The sequence below is a fragment of the Neophocaena asiaeorientalis genome, unplaced genomic scaffold, assembly GCF_003031525.2.
Source record: "Neophocaena asiaeorientalis asiaeorientalis breed wild unplaced genomic scaffold, Neophocaena_asiaeorientalis_V1.1 scaffold340, whole genome shotgun sequence".
In the NCBI taxonomy this organism is placed as follows: Eukaryota; Metazoa; Chordata; class Mammalia; order Artiodactyla; family Phocoenidae; genus Neophocaena; species Neophocaena asiaeorientalis.
In genome coordinates, this window is record NW_020172733.1 from 894,643 (window position 1) to 915,183 (window position 20,541).

Below are 20,541 nucleotides of genomic sequence, written 5' to 3' on the forward strand. Positions count from 1 at the left end.
TGTCAACAGTCTTGAGATCGTTACCAGATTTCATAAAATATTTAATTATTTGAAAAAAAAAAATCTCTTCATACTTTAGGGAAACGAATACTCTGTGAGCCTTCTGTACACGTTTGTGTTTTCATTGTTACACTCTGGGGTTTTCCTTTTGCAATGTGACCCATGTTGGGCATTTTTATATAGTCAACAACTAAATCTTTTGCCAAATGCATGCTTGCCTTTTATTTTCTAATGTATGGTAATAAAGAGCAAAACTGGTTTTGCATGAAATGGTTCTGAACGGTAAGAAGAAAACAGACTTTGGAGGTTGTTTGTTTAATTTTAACTTTGTGGCAGAGATAAGATAGATTAAAATCTCTCATACACTGATAACTCAAGCCTTTCATTTCCTCATACAATTGTGCAAATTTGACTGGGACCATCAGTTTTAAACTGTTGTCAAACTAACTAATGTATCATCTGCTTTAAGACACAAGATTCTTAATTAAACTTTATATAGATATAGATACATATGTTGTTTCTTTGTATTTCAAGGAAAGGTGATAGTAGTTTTATTTGATACTGATAAATATTGAATTGATTTTTTTAGTTATTTTTTATCATTTTTTCAATGGAGTAGTATAGGACTGTGCTTTGTCCTTTTTATGAATGAAAACAAATTATAAAGAAATAAATGTCTTACTGTTACCCAAGAAATAACAATTGTCCTTTCAATTTACCTGAAGTTGAAAATTCGTTTTTAAAGGGTTTTCATTAAAAGTTTGATAGCATGGGAAAAAAATATTACATGTTAAACAACAGTTCAATGTTTGAAGCATTCTACAAAAAATATACAAACAAACATAGAGCTACACACATACACACACACAGGTATTATTACAGTGAAATACTCTCGCCTGAGAGATAACTTCAGTTTATGGAGAGGTCAGTGCATATCACTCAGTCTAATGCTGGACACTAAAGCAAGCTGCTAGATGCTAAAAAAATAAGAGACTAGATAAACCCTGAATGAACTGATACTCTTCATAGAGGAATTTACATAAAAGCATAACTCTACAGACAGGAATCTGGTTCAGGTAAAGCTTTCTCTGAGTCCTGAGCCAGACTGAGCCCCAAATTCTAAATGCCAGAGCTTCCTGTGTTTCTGGCTTACAATCCTCCCCTGTGTTCTGATTGTGATTTCTCATTGGCATTCTGACCTCCTTTCCTGTTTCATGAAGCTTGCTTCCACCCTGCATCCTGGTTTCCCTTTTAGACCCTGCCTCTGTTTCTTGACCTTAAGGATTATATTACTTCCATTCTAATATTTTGCTTTTGGTATTTGACCTTGGATTGACCCCATCTCTAATTCCCCAGGCTTTGGGAGATCAAAGCTTCTTTCTGTGAGAGCATTTTCTATGTTAGTTGTTCCCAAACCTGATCATCCATCAGGATGACCTGGAGAATTTGTAAAAATAAATAGATTCCTTAGGTGTTAGTTCAGACTTACCAAATCAGAATCTGGGCAGTGAGGCATAGGGATCTTTCTAGGTTGTTCAGGAGTGTCTGAAAAGGAGCCAGGTTTGAGAATCACAGATTTTCATCATTACAAGGTAGATTGACTGATGTTTTAAACTTAATCAACAATATTAACATCATGGATACATAATTTAAATATCTCTTAGAAAAAAATCCATTCTCTTGATTTGTCTAAAATGCTAATTTGTTCATTTGCTCTCTTTTGCTTCTACGTCTTAAGTATCAAAAGGCTATATACTTTCTGTCTATTAAAAATATCCCCTAATTTGTTTGTGTCTAAAATCCAAGCAGCAGACTGAAATGCACTTCAGAAGATTTTTTTTTTCCAGAGGAATGTGGATTTTACTTTTTTCTTTCTTTTTTCTTCAAGTAACTTGGAAAGTTAATTAAATTTTAATACCTAATTTCCTGAGTCTATAATCTTCTGGAGATGCTTAATAAGAAGATTGATGAAAGGTGCCCTCTCCCCAACTTGAATATTCTTTTTCCTTCACAATGGAAACATGGCGGTTTTGAATGAGTTGACTTCAAAATTAGTTGATGGGGAGGCCAAACTTAGGTTTGTACATTGTTTATCATATTTTAAAAACAGGTTTCACTTTCAGTTACTAGTAATAGATTTGATGCTTGGGGAAATATACCAGTACCCGTGATGCTATTACAGTTTGGCTCTAGAATTCAGTCAGGCTCATCCTAAGGCAAAACTGTAAAGTGAAAGAACTTGCTCTTCATCTCTCCTATCTCCTCAGTCGGGCTCTTTTGCTTGATGGAAGTTGCCCTAAAAGCAATCCCCTATACCTTCATACCTTCTTGTATTAGTTTCATAGGGCTGCCACAACAAATAACCACAAACTGAGTGCTTCCAGTAACAGAAATCTATCTCTTACAGTTCTGGAAGCTGAAAGTCAGAAATCAAGGTGTCAGCAAGGTTGGTACTCTGAGGGACAGTCTGTCTGTTCCATGTCTCTCTTGTAGCTTCTTGTGGTTGCAGGCAATTCTTGGTGTTTCTTGGTTTGCAGCTGCATGTCTCCAATCTCTGCTTCTATTGTCATGTGACATTCTCCCTTTGTATCTTTGTGTCTAAATTTCTCTCTTCTCATAAGAGCACCAGTCATTGGATTAGGGCCCACCCTAATCCAGTCTGACATCATCTTAACTTGATTACATCTGCAAAGACCTTATTTCCAAATAGATTCCAGCTGGATATAAATCTTGGTAGAATATTATTCAACCCAGTATACATTCTTTTCATCTTTTTAAAACCTGTATATGCCCCACTCACACTAATGAGGATATGATTGAAAAGCTGCTCTAAGCATGCTTTCATAAAACATTTATGTTGATAACATACAACAGTATGGATGGATTTCAAATGCATTAGGCTAAATGAATAGAAGCCAGATTCGAAAGGCTGTGTGATTCCATTTATATGACATTCTGGAAAAGACAAAACTCTAGGGACAGAGAACAAGTCAGTGGTTATGAAGCATTAAGAATAGGAGGAGGGGGCTTCCCTGGTGGCGCAGTGGTTGAGAGTCCGCCTGCTGATGCAGGGGACGCGGGTTCATGCCCCGATCCGGGAAGATCCCACATGCCGCAGAGCGGCTGGGCCCGTGATCCATGGCTGCTGAGCCTGCGCATCCAGAGCCTGTGCTCCGCAACGGGAGAGGCCACAACAGTGAGAGGCCCGCGTACCGCAAAAAAAAAAAAAAAAAAAAAGGAGGGTTTGACTACAAAGGGACAGCATGAGGAAGTCTTGGGGGTGCAAAACTGGTGGCAGTGATGCAAATCTATTGGTCAAAACTCATACAACTGTACAAGAAAAGGGTCAGTTTTACTGCATATACATTTTAAAAACTTTTAAAATGCAGTTATGCAAAGATCATGGGCATTGGACAAACCTGTGATCATGTTCTAACTCTGTTATTACCTTGTGAGATACCTTGTGAGACCTTGGGCAAGTAATGTGACATTTGGAAGATAATTTCCTTTCCCATAAAGTGAGGATAACACTTTTCAATCATTCAGAATTCTTTCAGTTGCAAAGGACAGATACCCAACTCAAATAAGCTTAAGAAAAACAAGGAATTTATTGGCTCAAATAATGCCATCTGCATATGTTCCAACTGTTATTACCTTGTGAGATACCTTGTGAGACCTTGGGCAAGTAATGTGACATTTGGAAGATCATTTCCTTTCCCATAAAGTGAGGATAACACTTTTCAATCATTCAGAATTCTTTCAGTTGCAAAGGACAGATACCCAACTCAAATAAGCTTAAGAAAAACAAGGAATTTATTGGCTCAAATAATGCCATCTGCGAGATATAAGGGCAGGATTTAAAGGCTTAAGTAATGTTCTCAGCAGACCGTCTTTCCATCCACTGATTCTAGTTCTCTCTGTGCACACGTTTCATTTTTAGGCAGGCTATCTCCTTGTGACAGGAATCACGGGTGCTGACCGTTCCAAGCCTACATTCTGCTGGCTGGTGGTCGCAAAGAAATAGGGACTCTTTTTCTGACCTAATACAGATACCAAATCTCATTAAAGACTCATATTATGCCCAGGAGGTTGGCCATCAGGGGCCATCATTGGCCTCCTGCCTGTCCTTCTGAATAATTGGAAGGTGGCAAGAGCGCTGTAATAGAAATTCCACCAGGGCCACATGGAGTAGAAAGGGATGATTCCCCTAAAAGAAATATCAGGTGCTATTAACAGACGGAGGGTATTGGACAGACAAAAACATTCTCTACTCCACTTATTCTTCCTAAAATTCTATGAGTTAAAAAGATGATAGAGTTAAAATGCCTGGCATATAGTATTAATATATTCTCCCCAAATCTTAAATTTCCTCTCCCACCATGACTTTTCACCAGATATATGCAAATTAGCATTTAGGGCTTCTAAAAATCTTAATTCAGGTGATTGCATAGCTGTCTGTTTATATCTAGAACAGAGCTTAGCATTCACAGTCAACTCAAAGTCACCTATCCTTGGTCAGGTAGAGCTGATTTAGTTGAACTGAATGTAATAGCAGAAAGTAAAAGAATAAGGAAAAGGGTCTGTTGGCTCTGAAATCTTCCTTTTACTACATTTAAATGTATAACATTTTCAGTGATGAGGGGTGAGGGGAAACCACTGTCAAACAGTTCTGTCTACACTTTTTTCATTATTTCTAAGAAAGAACGATGTGTATATCCAGTCATAGTACAAGTTTTCAAGGGACTTCAGAACTTCAGTGGAAAATCTTATCCACATAGATTATCATGCCAATTAATCAATGGGAAAGGGCATACCATATTAAAGTGGTGAAAACACATACACCATTTTAAGTGAACTATATTAGTTATTTATCACCACAATAATGCTGCAGAAACACAACCACAAAACCTCAGTGACATGTAACAATAAACATTAATTGCTCACACATCAGGGTCAGCAGTAGATCAGAAATGTGGCTTTGCTAATGTGAACTGGGCTTTCTCACTCGCTTGAGAGCAGTCTGACTGTCAAATGTTAGAGGCTGCCTTTAGTTGGGGCCTTTAGGGCAACTTGGATCTGCTCCACTTTTCTCTCATCTTCCAACAGGCTAATTCTGGCATGTTGTCATGACAGTTGCAGAGGTGCAAGGAAGCAAATGGAAACGTGCAGGTACACTTTCAAGCCTTCGCTTGCCTCATGACTGCTAATATCCTATCAACCAAATCAAGTCACATTATAAAACCCAGAGCCAAGGAGAAGGGCAGGTCATTCACGTATATGGGTGGGCACCTTATAGTTACCAGCAAAGGGTGTGGATATAGGGAATACTGACGAATTGGAGCCAAACGTTGCAGTCTACCACAGACATTTACCAAATCCCATTGGATCTAAAAGGCCATTAATTCTACCATTAAGTAAGAAAAAATACTCCTACTTAAATTATAACACGTTTGTTTATCATGTAGAATTTTATTTTATATTTATGGAAATAGTTATTTACACAAAAATTTTATGACTTGTGATTCTTATGCATAGACAAGAAGGAAACTATGTACAAAATAAATTGTGTAATATAGTCCTAAATATTTCCACATTCAGAATATGACTCTTCTAAATCAATCTTAAACTCAGTAAATGATATTTGTGTTTTGCCACAAAATACTATTCTTTGGTGGTATTGGTATATGCATCATTTCTTGAAAGAATGCTTCAGTATTTATTTCAAGCTTCTGATGCTCATTCTGCCAGTACTTTCTCAATCTTATCAGGCATTAATAGACAGTTATTAGGGACATTTAAAAAAATATGTCCATAAATTCTTTGATAGTTCTCCCTTCAGGAGGTAGAAACTAATTTCCTCTTGAGGTTGTGCTGGACTTAATGACTCATTTCTAGTGAATAGAATAAAGCAGAAGTGACAGTGCAGGACTTTGGAAACTAGGTCATAAAAAGCCAATGTGATTTCCATGGTTTCCATTTTGGTCTGTCTGTCTGTCTCTCTCTCTCTCTCTCCTTCTCAGATCAGTTGTTCTGGGAAATGCTAACTGCCATGTTGTGGAAGCATTCAGGCAGCCCTATGAAGATGCCCACATAGTGAGAAACTGAGGCCCCTACCAACAACCATGTGAGTGAGCCATCTTGCAAGCACATTCCAGTCCCAGTCAAGCTTTCACATGACTACAGCCTTGGCTAAAAGCGTAATTGCAGTCTTTGAAAGACACTGAGCAAGAGCTACCCAACAGAAATGCTCCCAGGTTCGTGACCCTCAGAAACTGCATGAGATAACAAATATTTGATGTTTCAGGCCACTAAGTTTTAGGGGTAGTATGTTATACATAGAATAAAATAAAGACTTTTGCTGACAAGAATTCTAAGCAAATGGAATTGTCTGATCTGGCCAACAGGAATAAAAAATGTTAGCCCTATATGTCCAGATGCTCTATTTCCATAAATTTCTGTACATAAAAAAATTTTGGTTTTAATGATGAATCATAAGACATTTAAAAAGCAATTAAACTCAACATGTGTTATCCTCAAAATGCTCCTAACTCAACTGAAGTAACGCCAATATAAACAGCTATGACCAAAGTCACATATGCGCAGGCAGTGACAACTAAGTCATTATTGTCTTCTGACTGACAGCAATTAAGAGGTGCCATAAATTGCAAGATATATTCCATTTTCAGAGATATTAACATGGAAAAATCACTGGGTGTACTAGAAATGATAAAATATGGTATTTAACAACCCTTATGAATACTTACAGCTTCTGGACCAAATTTGAGTTAAAGATGAGAGTTATGTTTAGGTTAGGTTGCTGAATTTGTTTTGTTTAGTTCACTGAAGAAGAAAGATACCAGCTTAGGTGGCTGGAATTGCAGTGGTGAGCTGAGATGAGCATGGCTGCCAAGGGAAATAGCCTCTCTACATTTACATCTACCACAAAGATTACAGCTCAAAGTGTTCTACCAGGCTGAAGTGTGTTTCTTTTCATCTTCATAGAGTAGCATAAGACCTTGTATGTAATAAGAACTCAGTACATATATATATATATTGAATGGATTATTGAACGAAAAACAAATTTTTAAGTTTTCAGTGTTTTAGTGCATTTCTATAAATAATTTTCATATTACTTGATTGATATAATAATAATGATAATTACATATATTCTAATATTATAAGAGAACAATATTCTAATATTGCAATATTTGAATATTCTAATATTACAAGAGAATAACAGTGGTTAAGAATCTGCCTGCCAATGCAGGGGACACGGGTTCAAGCCCTGGTCTGGGAAGATCCCACATGCTGCGGAGCAACTAGGACCGTGAGCCACAACTACTGAGCCTGCGCATCTGGAGCCTGTGCTCTGCAACAAGAGAGGCCGCGATAGTGAGAGGCCCGCGCACTGCGATGAAGAGTGGTCCCCGCTTGCCATAACTGGAGAAAGCCCTCACACAGAAACAAAGACCCAATACAGCCGTAAATAAATAAATAAATAAAAATTAAAAAAAAAAAAAGTTCAAGGTTAAAGTGTTCAAAACTGATCTGTTTCATTAGAAGTCAGGATATTTGCTTACCTTTGAGAAGATGGGTAAAGGTAGTGACTGGTAGGGAATATGAAGAGACTTCTGAGGTGATGGCTTTTCCTGATTTGGTGGTAATTGCACTGTGTGAAAATTCATTAATCTCTACACTTAGAACTCATGCATTTTTCAATATGCATAGTATGTTTCAAAAAATAGATTTGGTTAAAAATTCAATAAACCTAATTGTGCATAAGTCTACATTTCTAATTATGTCTTAAATTAACATTGTTAGGAGATGTGACTTCACATATATCTCCCACAAAGGAGTTATAAAACATTATTCTCAATCAACAAGAAAGATGACTGAAGAAGAAATTATAATCAAGTATGATAAGTCCTATGATAGGGAGGATTCAAGAAGCTATCAGAGTAGAGTGGGCTTGGCAATGCAGTCCAGGAATCAAGAAAAACTTCTCAGAGAGGATAATGTTTAAGGTACTACCTGATGTGTGTGGGGTGGCGGCGTGGGGAGGCTGGGAGAGAGTGTTAACACTGAGATGAGAAGAATGTGCCTGGCAAGGGAAAGTCACTGTGAAGGGACCAAGCTGAGAGTGGCTAGGTGAGATTTAGAAGTTGAAAGGACTGTATGGCTGGAGTATGAGCATCAAGGCTGGAGTGATATCTTAGCAGATCATGAGGGCCCTGTGAGTCCTGGTAATGAAACTGGGCTTTAATTTACCACATTGGAGGGTGAAATAATAAGGTTTGCCTTTTAAGCCTAGTTCAGACTACAGTGTAGACAGTGGCTTGGAAATGAGCAGTACTGGAGTGAGGGAAACCAGTTAGAGGCCAGTAGTAGCAATAATCCAGGTACAAAGGATGGTGGCCTGAAATCCTTTTGTCATGGAGGAAAATAAAGAAAGTAGACAGGCGTTACAGATGTCTAATAAGCCAAATTAAGAGAACTCATCATTTGATTGGATATGGTACATAGAAGAAGAAATGAAAAACATTGAGAATTATTCACTTGTTTCAGGTTTAGCTATTTTTGCTAAAAAATAACCAATGCTTTCAAATGACTTCAGATATGATTTTGAGTACTTTTAAATATTTGCACTGAATCTTTATAATTGTAGCATTTATATTATGCTCATACTGTTCATGGCCATGACTAGAAAAAGATAATACAATATCTGGAAGAGGACAGCTTAATGCATGATAACCTGATGAAGTAAAGTAAAAGTCTGAAATATCTTCATGAGACTGAAAAGACTTGCTTACGTGAGCAGAGATAAATCAAATTGTTCCAAAGTTTCTCTAATTTTTTTGTGGTTTATCAATGAGGAGCTTTCAGATCTCTCTTGAGAACATGGTCATACAGATACTTTAAAAGAGAGTAAGTTAACATTCCCTTTCTCATTTAATCTGCTGTCCTTAGAAACATTCATCGACTGCTTACATGTTGGCCATTTCCAAAGCCAAATATTGGAAGGCAGCTTCTGGTACTGTATGATTTGAGAATTGCCAGAAGGACATCTGTCTAATGAATTTTAGACTTCTGTATTATTTATTCTTTTGGCTTTGTGGCCCTTAAACTTGAGAAAAGCACAGCTAAAATCAAACAACCACAGCTATCCATGTTAACTAAAATTATGATTATTAAAATGTTACCTAAATATATACAGCATAAAATTAGTTATAAATTTATTGTACTCATAACTCACACCAAAGTACATTTAAAAATTATACAATGGACTGCCCTGGTAGCACAGTGGTTAAGAATCTGCCTGCCAATGCAGGGAACACGGGTTCGATCCCTGGTCTGGGAAGATCCCACATGCCGTGAAGCAACTAAGCTTGTGCGCCACAACTACTGAGCCTGTGCTCTAGAGCCGACGAGCCACAGCTACTGAGCCTGCATGCTACAACTACTGAAGCCTGTGCACCTAGAGTCGGTGCTCTGCAACAAGAGAAGCCACTGCGGTGAGAAGCCCACGCACCGCAACGAACAGTAGCCCCAGCTCGCCGCAACTAGAGAAAGCCTGCACGCAGCAACGAAGACCCAACACAGCCATAAATAACTAAATAAATAAATATACAAAGATACAAGGCAAGCAATATTGAAATTAATAATTGATTTAATATGGTTATTGATGTTGTTTTGCCATAGTTAATTTGCTGCTTGCAGCCCTGTACCAGATGACTGACTTCTTCGGCCATTTCTCAATGCTAATTACAATAAAGATTTCTGGCAAGCAGTGCTGACATTTGGGCATCACTTAGTGCAAGCTCATCATTTACCATTAAGTGCATATCTCTTTATTTCTTATTATCCAGAGACAATAAAATAGTACCACTTGGCACCAATGGACTTATAAATACAAATTCCACGGCTAAAATTATAGGCAGTATTAAGCTATCCAGCAGTCATTCAGAGGATCCAGAACATGCTTACATTATTTTTAAAGCTATCATCCAAAGATGATCAAAACTTTTACATTCTCCTTGAGAACTCTCAGAATTTGTGGAAAGCAATTTCTCTGACTAGACCCAGCTTGAGGAACACTGGATTAAGTCTTGATAGGCAAGAGCTAAAATGCAAATATTATTCAATATTTGTAAAGAATAGCACACCAGATCTTTTCACACTCTAACTTAAACAATTAAAGCAGAGAAGGAAAAGACCTTCAAGAAAAAGAAGGACAATCGTCTTTGGCTGGAGTTAAGGGGTTAGGAAATAAAGCATTTGTAAGTAAAGAATTTATAATGATGATATGAAACTTTTGGAAGATACTAGAAGGCACTAGGTAACAGGGACCAAAGTGACCATAATACAGGAGAGAGAAGAAGATGACTAAAAAGGATCTGAGGAAGAATGTAAAGCATAATATGGATACTTAAAAAAAATTGTGACATTAGTAAATATTATAGATGCAGTATATTATTCTATTCAATTCAGCCATGCTGATATAGAATTAAAGTACTCAAAAAAGCAAAGAGGTAGACTTCTAAAATAAACAGTTTCAATCCTCAGAGAGAATTTTTTATGTTGCTAACTGAAGCAAACAAGCTTTCAGAAAAGATTTAATGATCGGCATTTTCGGCATATGAAACGCCATTGATCCTGCATGTTCATGATTTTCTTTGATTTGAACAGAAATGTTTATTTTTTAAATAATTCTATTAAGAACTGACAGATTATATACTTTAGAAATTGTTAATTTGGTATGAAATACAATATTCCAAGCAGTCCAGTTTGGGAAGGATTTTACCATTTGAAAAATCTTAGGAAATACAACAGTTCTTTGACACAAATAATTTACCGGAGTCTTAAACCACAAATCTGAGTGCCAGATCTAGTGATATTGAGCTAGCTTCACGATTCCTATGGGTTTAAGTTTTGTTCCCTATAGCAGGAGGAAGTTGGCAAAAATAATCACGGGCTCAACTCCTCTGCATCATTAAACCTACAGCTAAAGAAATTTCCTTTAATCTGCATAGTAAACCTCTCCAAAATTAATATTAAACAAAAAGAGAAATAAATTATTTCTCCCTATAATTATTCCATTGGATCTCACACGTATCATATAAAGAGTATTAACATCACACCCTAAAATTGTGCTTGCTCCTAAGAGCCTGTGTGCTAAATCTTAACTACTGACAAACAAGCTACTGTGCTTCACTTCACAGTATAATGCTGTTTTTATTGTCTCAATTTTTGAAAAAAAATCATTATGGTCTTTTTTATTGCCACCCCCAGGAAAAGAACCTATCCCCAGGACTCTACAATGAATTTATTTTCCTGTTTATTTAGCATAATCATTTCTCTTTCACCAGAGGAATGGTGCCTCAAGGCCACTACAGAACTATACAAAATCTTCGTTCATTAATGATCAAATAAAGAATGTGACCTTTCCAACTTCCTAAAATATTTCTTTGCCAAGAATCTGTTTTGGCTTTTTAGTTTGATTTTTTTTTTTCTTTCTTTTCTCCCCCCTAACTCCTTTTTTTAAAACTTCTAATTAGTGTAACAATGTTTTTCCTATTGAAGTCTCTTCAACGCAAATAAAACCAAGATGGTTAGATCTCCATTTTTTTTCCATGACATAATCTGTTGTCTGGCACTCAGAAAAGCTTAGTTTCGGTAGACATTCTAGAGAAGCATAAAATGCCACGTGGGTAGGCAGCACCAAAAGCAAAGTGTTGCCTCAGATTTCAGTTGTCTGGAATAGTCACAGGAAGCTCTTTGATCTCCAGCTTGTCCCATCTGCCTCTACCTACTGAAACAGGCTCACCTTAAGATTGGGTGCCTGAGCAGCTTTTGTTTTCTGCGCATTCTTTAGAATCTGCTATCAAAAAGGAGATCTTAACATTCATTCTTTCATTTACCTGAGTCATTTGATAATACTTCTAAAGAACCTAGTGTTCTAGAAAGTTCCTATGGGGCTTATATGATGTCAATATTTTATTTAAATATGCAGCCACTTAAAAACCTAAACCACAGAAAATCTGGCAATTGCTGTTTGGAAAAGAAATTTTAAAGGATTGGAGGTTGGACTGTTCTGGCTTTAAAGAAGCAGACCCATAAAATCAAGGGAGGGTGGAGAGGTGAGTAATAGACAACATTTGCTTCTCATGAGCTGAAGGGCACCTCATGACACACTTGAATGCAGACTATTTTAAAGCAATTAAATATATTTTCTCTTTATTTATTTAAAGAGTCTACCAGATTTGGTATGATTTGGTTCAATTTTTGGTTATTATCTCTGGGAAGCTGATCTAAAAGGTGTGCAAAGGTAAATATAGACTTATTTAAACTTTCACAGTGAATTTCTGTTATTTTCTCCCACAGCCAGTGGCATCCAAGAATTATACAATTGTAGATCACATATAATAATAGCTCATTAGATAACTTCCAATGTATAATCTCTTAGGTGGCAAAATTGATATTTCTTTAGAAAATAATTGCCATCTCCTTTGATAACTGTATTAGATTCTTGTGGCTGCTATAGCAAATTACCACAAGCTTGGTGGCATAAAATAATATAAATTTATTCTCTCACAGTTATCAAGGTCAGTGATCCTAAATCAATATTACTGAACTAAAATCAAGGTGTTGTCAGGGCCATACTCCCTCTGGAGGCCCTAGTGGAGGGCACGTTCCTTGCTGTACATTTCTTACCCAGTTTTGGGTAGCTGTTGGCATTTCTTGGCCTGTAGCCACATCATTCCAATCTCTGCCTCCACAGTCACATCAAATTTTCCTCTTCTATATGTAGTCAAATGCCCTTCAACCTCCCTCTTGTAAGGGATTGCATGTAGGGTCACTCTGATTATCCAGGAGAGTCTTCCCATCTCAATATCCTTAATCACATCTGCAAAGTCTTTGCTGTATAAATTAGCATTTACAAGTATAAATTTGGATTACTGGGATAAAGATCTAACATCTTTGGGGAACATTATCCAGCTTACAAGAAAAATCATCTGTTCTTTCAACTTATACTTCTTTTCTAAGAGTGACAATTTCAATAAATAGATTCCCATAAGCAATTTGAGCCTTATACAATTAATGACATGTTAATTTTTTAAACATCTTTATTGGAGTATAACTGCTTTACAATGGTGTGTTAGTTTCTGATGTATGACAAAGTGAATCACTTATACATATACATATATCTCCATATACCCTCGCTCTTGTGTCTCTCTCCCACCCTCCCTATCCCACCCCTCTAGGTGGTCACAAACCACCAAGCCAATCTCCCTGTTCTATGCAGCTGCTTCCCACTAGCTATCTATTCTACATTTGGTAGTTTATATATGTCAGTGCCACTCTCTCACATGCTCCCAGCTTACCCTTCCCCTTCCCCATGTCCTCATGTCCTTTCTCTACATCTGTGTCTTTATTCCTCTCCTGCCTCAAGGTTTTTCAGAACCACTTTTTTTTTTCTTAGATTCCATATATATGTGTTAGCATATGGTATTTGTTTTTCTTTTTCTGACTTATTTCACTCTGTATGACAGACTCTAGGTCCATCCACCTAACTACAAATAACTCAGTTTCATTTCTTTTTATGGCTGAGTAATATTCCATTATATATATGTGCCACATCTTCTTTATCTATTCAACAGTTGATGGACAGTTATGTTGATTCCATGTCCTGGCTATTATAAATAGAGCTGCAATGAACATTGTGGTACATGACTCTTTTTGAATTATGGTTTTCTCAGGGTATATGCCCAGTAGTGGGATTGCTGGGTCATATGGGAGTTCTATTTGTAGTTTTTTCAGGAACCTCCATGCTGTTCGCCATAGTGGCTAGATCAATTTACATTCCCACCAACAGTGCAAGAAGGTTCGTTTTCTCCAAACGCTCTCCAGCATTTATTGTTTGTAGGTTTTTTGATGATGGCCATTCTGACTGGTATGAGGTGATACTTCATTGTAGTTTTGATTTTCATTTCTCTAATGATTAGTGATGTTCAGTATCCTTTCAATTCCAAAACTATATTAAATGATAATGGTGAGAGTGGGCAACCTTTTCTTGTTCCTGATCTTAGTGGAAATGATTTCAGTCTTTTACCATTGAGAACTATGTTGGCTGTGGATTTGTCATATATGACCTTTATTACGCTGAAGTAATTTCCCTCTTTGCCTGCTTTCTGGAGGGTTTTTATCATAAATGGTGTCGAATTTTGTCCAAAGCTTTTTTTGCATCTATTAAGATTATCATATGGTTTTTATCCTTCAATTAGTTAATATGATGTATCACATTGATTGATTTGCATATATTGAAGAAGCCTTGCATTCCTGGGATAAACCCCATTTGATCATGGTGTATGATCCTTTTAATGTGCTGTTGGATTTGGTTTCCTAGTATTTTGTTGAGGATTCTTGCATCTATGTTCATCAGTGATAGTGGTCTGTAGTTTTCTTTATATGTGACATCTTTGTCTTGTTTTGGTATCAGGGTGATGGTGGCCTTGTAGAATCAGTTTGGGAGTGTTCCTCTCTCTGTTATATTTTGGAAGAGTTTGCAAAGGTTAGGTGTTAGCTCTTCCCTAAATGTTCAATAGAATTTGCCAGTGAAGCCATCTGATCCTGGGCTTTTGTTTGTCGGAAGAAGTCAATCACAGTTTCAATTTCAGTGCTTGTGACTGGTCTGTTTTTTTGTTTGTTTGTTTGTTTGTTTTTTATTTCTTCCTTGTTCAGTCACGGAAGGTTGTGCTTTTCTAAGAATTTGTCCATTTCCTCCAGGTTGTCCATTTTATTGGCATATAGTTGCTTATAGTAATCTCTCATGATCCTTTGTATTTCTGCAGTGTCAGTTGTTACTTCTCCATTTTTATTTCTAAATCTATTGATTAGAGTCTTCTCACCTTTTTTTGCAATGAGTCTGGCTAATGGTTTGTCAATTTTGTTTATCTTCTCAAAGAACCAGCTTTTAGTTTTATTGATCTTTTCTATCATTTCCTTCATTTCTTTCTCATTTATATCTGATCTGATCTTTATGATTTCTTTCCTTCTGCTAACTTTGGGGTTTTTTGTTCTTTCTCTACTTGCTTTAGGTGTAAGGTTAGATGGTTTATTTGAGATGTTTCTTAAGTTAGGATTTTATTGCTATAACCTTCTTAGAACTTAAATAAACTTAAATAAACTTAAACTTCTTATAAACCTCTTAGAACTGCTTTTGCTGCATCCCATAGGTTTTAGGTCATCGTGTTTTCAATGTCATTTGTTTCTTGGTATTTTCTGATTTCCTCTTTGATTTCTCCTGTGATCACTGGTTATTTACTAATGTATTCTTTAGCTTCCATTTGTTTGTATTTCTTACAGATTTTTTTCCTGTAATTGATATCTAGTCTCATAGAGCTGTGGTCGGAAAAAAATACTTGATATGTTTCAATTTTCTTAAATTTACAAAGGCTTGATTTGTGACCCAAGACATGATCTATCTTGGAGAATGTTTCATGAGCACTTGAGAAGAAAGTGTATTCTGTTGTTTTTGGATGGAATGTCCTATAAATATCAACTAAGTACATCTTGTTCAATGTATCATTTAAAGCTTGTGTTTCCTACTTTATTTTCATTTTGGATGATCTGTCTATTGGTGAAAGTAAAGTGTTAAAGGCCCCTAGTATTATTGTGTTATTGTTCATTAACCCTTTTATGGTTGCTAGCATTTTCCTTATGTATTGAGGTGCTCCTATGTTGAGTGCATAAATATTTACAATTGTTATATCTTCTTCTTGGATTGATGCTTTGATCATTATGTAGTGTCCTTCTTTGCCTCTTGTAATCATCTTCACTTTAAAATCTATTTTGTCTGATATGAGTATTGCTACTCCAGCTTTCTTTTGATTTCCATTTGCATGGAATATCTTTTTCCATCCCCTCACTTTCAGTCTGTATGTGTCTCTAGGTCTGAAGTGGGTCTCAGACCTAGAGACAGCATATATACAGGTCTTGTTTTGCATCCATTCAGCCAGTCTGTGTCTTTTGGTTGGAGCACTTAATCCATTTACATTTAAGGTAATTATCGATATGTATGTTCTTATTACCATTTTCTTAATTGTTTTGGTTTTATTATTGTAGGTTTTTTTCTTCTCTTGTGTTTCCTGCCTAGAGAAGTTCCTTTAGCATTTGTTGTAAAGCTGGTTTGGTGCTGCTGAATTATCTTAGCTTTTGATCATCTGTAAAGTTTTTAATTTCTCCACTGAATCTGAATGAGATCCTTCCTGGGTAGAGTAATCTTGGTTGTATGTTCTTCACTTTCATCACTTTAAATATGTCTTACCATTCCCTTATGGCTTGCAGGGCTTCTGCTGTAAGATCAGCTGTTAACCTTATTGGGATTCCTTGTATGTTATTTGTTGATTTTCCCTTGCTGCTTTTAATATTTTTTCTTTGTATTTAATTTTTGATAGTTTGATTAATATGTGTCTTGGCATATTTCTCCTTGGATTTATCCTGTATGGGACTCTCTTCACTTCCTGGACTTGATTAACTATTTCCTTTCCCATATTAGGGAAGTTTTCGACTATAATCTCTTCAAATATCTTCTCAGTCTCTTTCTTTTTCTCTTCCTGTTCTGGAACCCCTATAATTCAAATGTTGGTGTGTTTAATGTTGTCCCAGAGTTCTCTGAGACTGTCCTCAGTTCTTTTCATTCTTTTTTCTTTATTCTGCTCTGCAGTAGTTATTTCCACTATTTTATCTTCCAGGTCACTTATCCATTCTTCTGCCTCCGTTATTCTGCTATTGATTCCTTCTTGAGAATTTTTAATTTCATTTATTGTGCTGTTCATCACTGTTTGTTTGCTCTTTAGTTCTTCTAGTTACTTGTTAAACCTTTCTTGTATTTTTTCCACTCTATTTACAAGATTTTGGATCATCTTTACTACCATTAGTCTGAATTCTTTTTCAGGTAGACTGCCTATTTCCTCTTCATTTGTTTGGTCTGGTGGGTTTTTACCTTGTTCCTTCATCTGCTGTGCATTTCTCTGTCTTCACATTGTGCTTAACTTAGTGTGCTTGGGGTCTCCTTTTCACAGGCTGCTGGTTCATAGTTCCCGTTGATTTGGGTGTTTGCCCTCAGTTGGTAAGGTTAGTTCAGAGGGTTGTGTAGGATTCCTGGTGAAGGGGACTGGTGCCTGTGTTCTGGTGGATGAGGCTGGATCTTGTCTTTCTGATGGGCAGGTCACTTCCAGTGGTGTGTTTTGGGGTGTCTTTGAACTTATTATGATTTCAGCCTCTCTGCTAATGAGAGGGGATGTGTTCCTGTCTTGCTAGTTATTTGGCATGGTGTGTCCAGCACTGTAGCTTGCTGGTCATTGAGTGGAGCTGGGTCTTAGCATTGAGACAGAGATCTCTGGGAGAACTCTCACTGATTGGTATGTGGGGTCAGTATGTCTCCTGTAGTCCAATGTCCTGAACGTGGCTCTCCCACGTCAGAGGTTCAGGCCTAACACCCAGCCAGAGCACCATGACCCTGTCAGCCACACGGCTTTTGGGAAGTCTGAGGTCTTCTGCCAGTGTTCAGTAGGTGTTCTGTAGGAGTTGTTCCACATGTAGATGTATTTTTGTTGTATTTGTGCGTAGGAATGTGATCTCCATGTCTTACTCCTCCACCATCTTGAAGGTTCTACAGGAGTGGAGATCTTGAAATTATAAAATGTAGAATTCAAGGGAAAAACATTAGCCAAATGACCCAACATTAGCCAAATGACTAAAAGGACCCATTTTATTAAAGTATTAAAGCCATGGATATTCTACAATGAAAATATGAGCTATGGATGTTTTGCACCAAGTAACACAGCAATTACCTATATATAACAGAAACTACAAGAGATGCAATGAGAAGTAAATAGAAACATACTAATGACAGGAGACTTTAACATATTCTCCTCAGTACAAGACAGATCAAGTGGCCAAAAAATAAATAAAGTTATAAAAGTTCTACACAATGTAGTACTATAGATTTTTTGGATATATATCAAATACTATACCTCAGTAAAAGATAATATCTCTTTTTCTCAACTACACTTGAATAGTCACAAAAATTGACAGTTATTAGGACACACACATTCAAAAACAATAAGTTCCATGAATTAGAACTATTCAGAAGCACTCTTTGATCTTAATGAATACAGCTAGAAACCAAAAATGAAACCAAAACACAAAAATGCCCTCCCACCTAGAAGAATGGACATATAAATATGATATGGGGCAAGGCAAGAAAGAACCCCATGGGGATGGATTGGAATTGCAGATAATAGTTTAAATTCATGATTTCCAAAATACGTGTATAATGTAGATATATGTGTGTGTGTATAAATACATATATACATATGTATGAATGTGTATATATGTTTATCTACCTGTGTATGTGTATATATGAATATGTCTTTATGTGTATGATTATCTACATGAACATATATATGATGTATGTGAGTGTGTATGCATGTGAATATGCATGCACATATTTTTAGACCTCTCTACTGAAAGGACAAAGACACCTCAATAGCAATGACTGCAAGCAGCATATTCAGCTCCCAGATTTTAGTCTCTACTACCATTCAAACTTAAAAGGGACCAGAGCTCTTCCGGCTAATGGCTAATTCCAGGGCTAAGGCAGGGTAGATAAAGATGAACCTGGAACACTTGTTATGCCAGAAAGTAAGAAGATACCCAATAAATGATATGATGTACTTCTCAATGAAATGGGAACTGGCTTTAAGACTGTCAGTGTTACAACAAAAATAGAAATGAAGTTTTTCCTATCCTGAAAACAAAACAAGTAAAGGGGACAGTGAACAGGCTAGAGAAGAAACATAAACTGGCCTAATCAATCCTAGTTTTATTTTAGCTGTTACTAATCTGTAGTTTCTCTAACTAGATTAGTCCTTCACCAAGCTAACCTGTCACCCCTAATTCTGTGTAATTTACATCCTGCACCTGGCATTTACTCTCCCTGTAATCTCTTGTAGCAAATCACCCCTTGTAGCTGTTTACAATTCAGAAAGGAAGTCACAGGCAGATAATCCAGAAACTAACGGGCCCAATTACCAGGCTGCCAGACCGAAGTACTGGGTTGCCTGACTCCAGCGGTGACCGTTTTGGAACAATGCAAGAAGAAGAAGGCTAGACCTTCACGATGTTGATCCTTATCACTCACTTTGGACTGCGAACTCCCCCTATAAGAATCCCTGTAATTCCCCAGGAGAGGGGGACACAGTTCTTGAGGTGCTAGCCTGCTGTGTCTTCCCTTTGCCTGGCAAAGAAAATAAAAAGCCTCTCTTATTTCTCATCCTCCAAATCTCTGCCTCCCTATTTCTATTCAACATCGTGCACCGGGAACAACAAAATTTGGGGGGCTCGTCTGGGATCTGATAATGGGCAGGTGGCCCCGCAGGGTCCCTCGGCTTGAATAGATGCTTGGAGATTTCTCTTCATACCAGCCTCCTTTGGGAGAGCAGAGGGTTGAGGGATTTCTCTGAAGCCAGATAGGCAGGGCCTCCCTGCGGCAGGACCATGCCTCGATCACACCCGACCTGCCTACTCGGCTGCGGAACTCCGAGTCTGCGGCGGGGAATGGTGGAGAGGTTGCCCTAGCCGCTGCTGAGGCTTTCTTTGCTTGGAGGACAGTTTCTTTTCCCCTTCCCCACATCGGCCCGGACTTCTACTCCGAGAAGGCATTAACTCTTGGAGGATCAGAAAGAGGGCATTTGGTACCTCGCGACTCACCCGCCAGCATTTTGGTAAGTCCCCGGTGTGCACCCCGAGATCTTTTTACTTTGTCCATTTTGGTAACTTCGGTTCCAATCTTGGAAATTCCATTTACAAGGCACCACTTTGGACAAACGTCACAGGCTTAGCAGAACTTGGAAGTCACATTTGGGGGCATTTCTGCCATTTGGTTTTTGATTTCTGAGCATTTCTTTGCTGTTTGTTTTACTTTGTGACTTCCTGCTGGCGAGGTTTTGGTTTGGTTTGGTTACTTTGGTTTCAGCGCGCAGACATCTGGTACTAACTCCAGCTAAAATGGGAAGCGCTTCCTCTAAGGTTGCACCGCTACCTGGGAACCCTTGGGGAAAATTTTAAATGACTGGTCGTCCTATAGCTATGATCCAATGACAAAGAAAAAGGGCCTGAAAATAGGTCTCCTACAATTAGATCTTTATTGCCACAGGATTGGAAAAATGGACTGAGGTTCCCTTATGTCTAGGACTTTCTCCTATAATCAAAAGCCTGAGCAGTCAGAAGAACTCTCCTCACATTCTAAATGATCCCCTTCTAACTTCTCCCAACTCTCGGGGGACGGGGAACAAAGCTTCCCCCACTTCTGCAAGTTCCTTTACTCCTTGAGATCAAACTAAGATCCCACCTCCCAAGAGGGAAAATTCCTGTTGGGACATTTTATCAGCCAGTCTGCCCTTGTTATCAGAGTCAATTTGAGCACTATCTGGTTTAAATTTTAGCTACGAAACCATGACCACAGAAAGAGAAAGATGA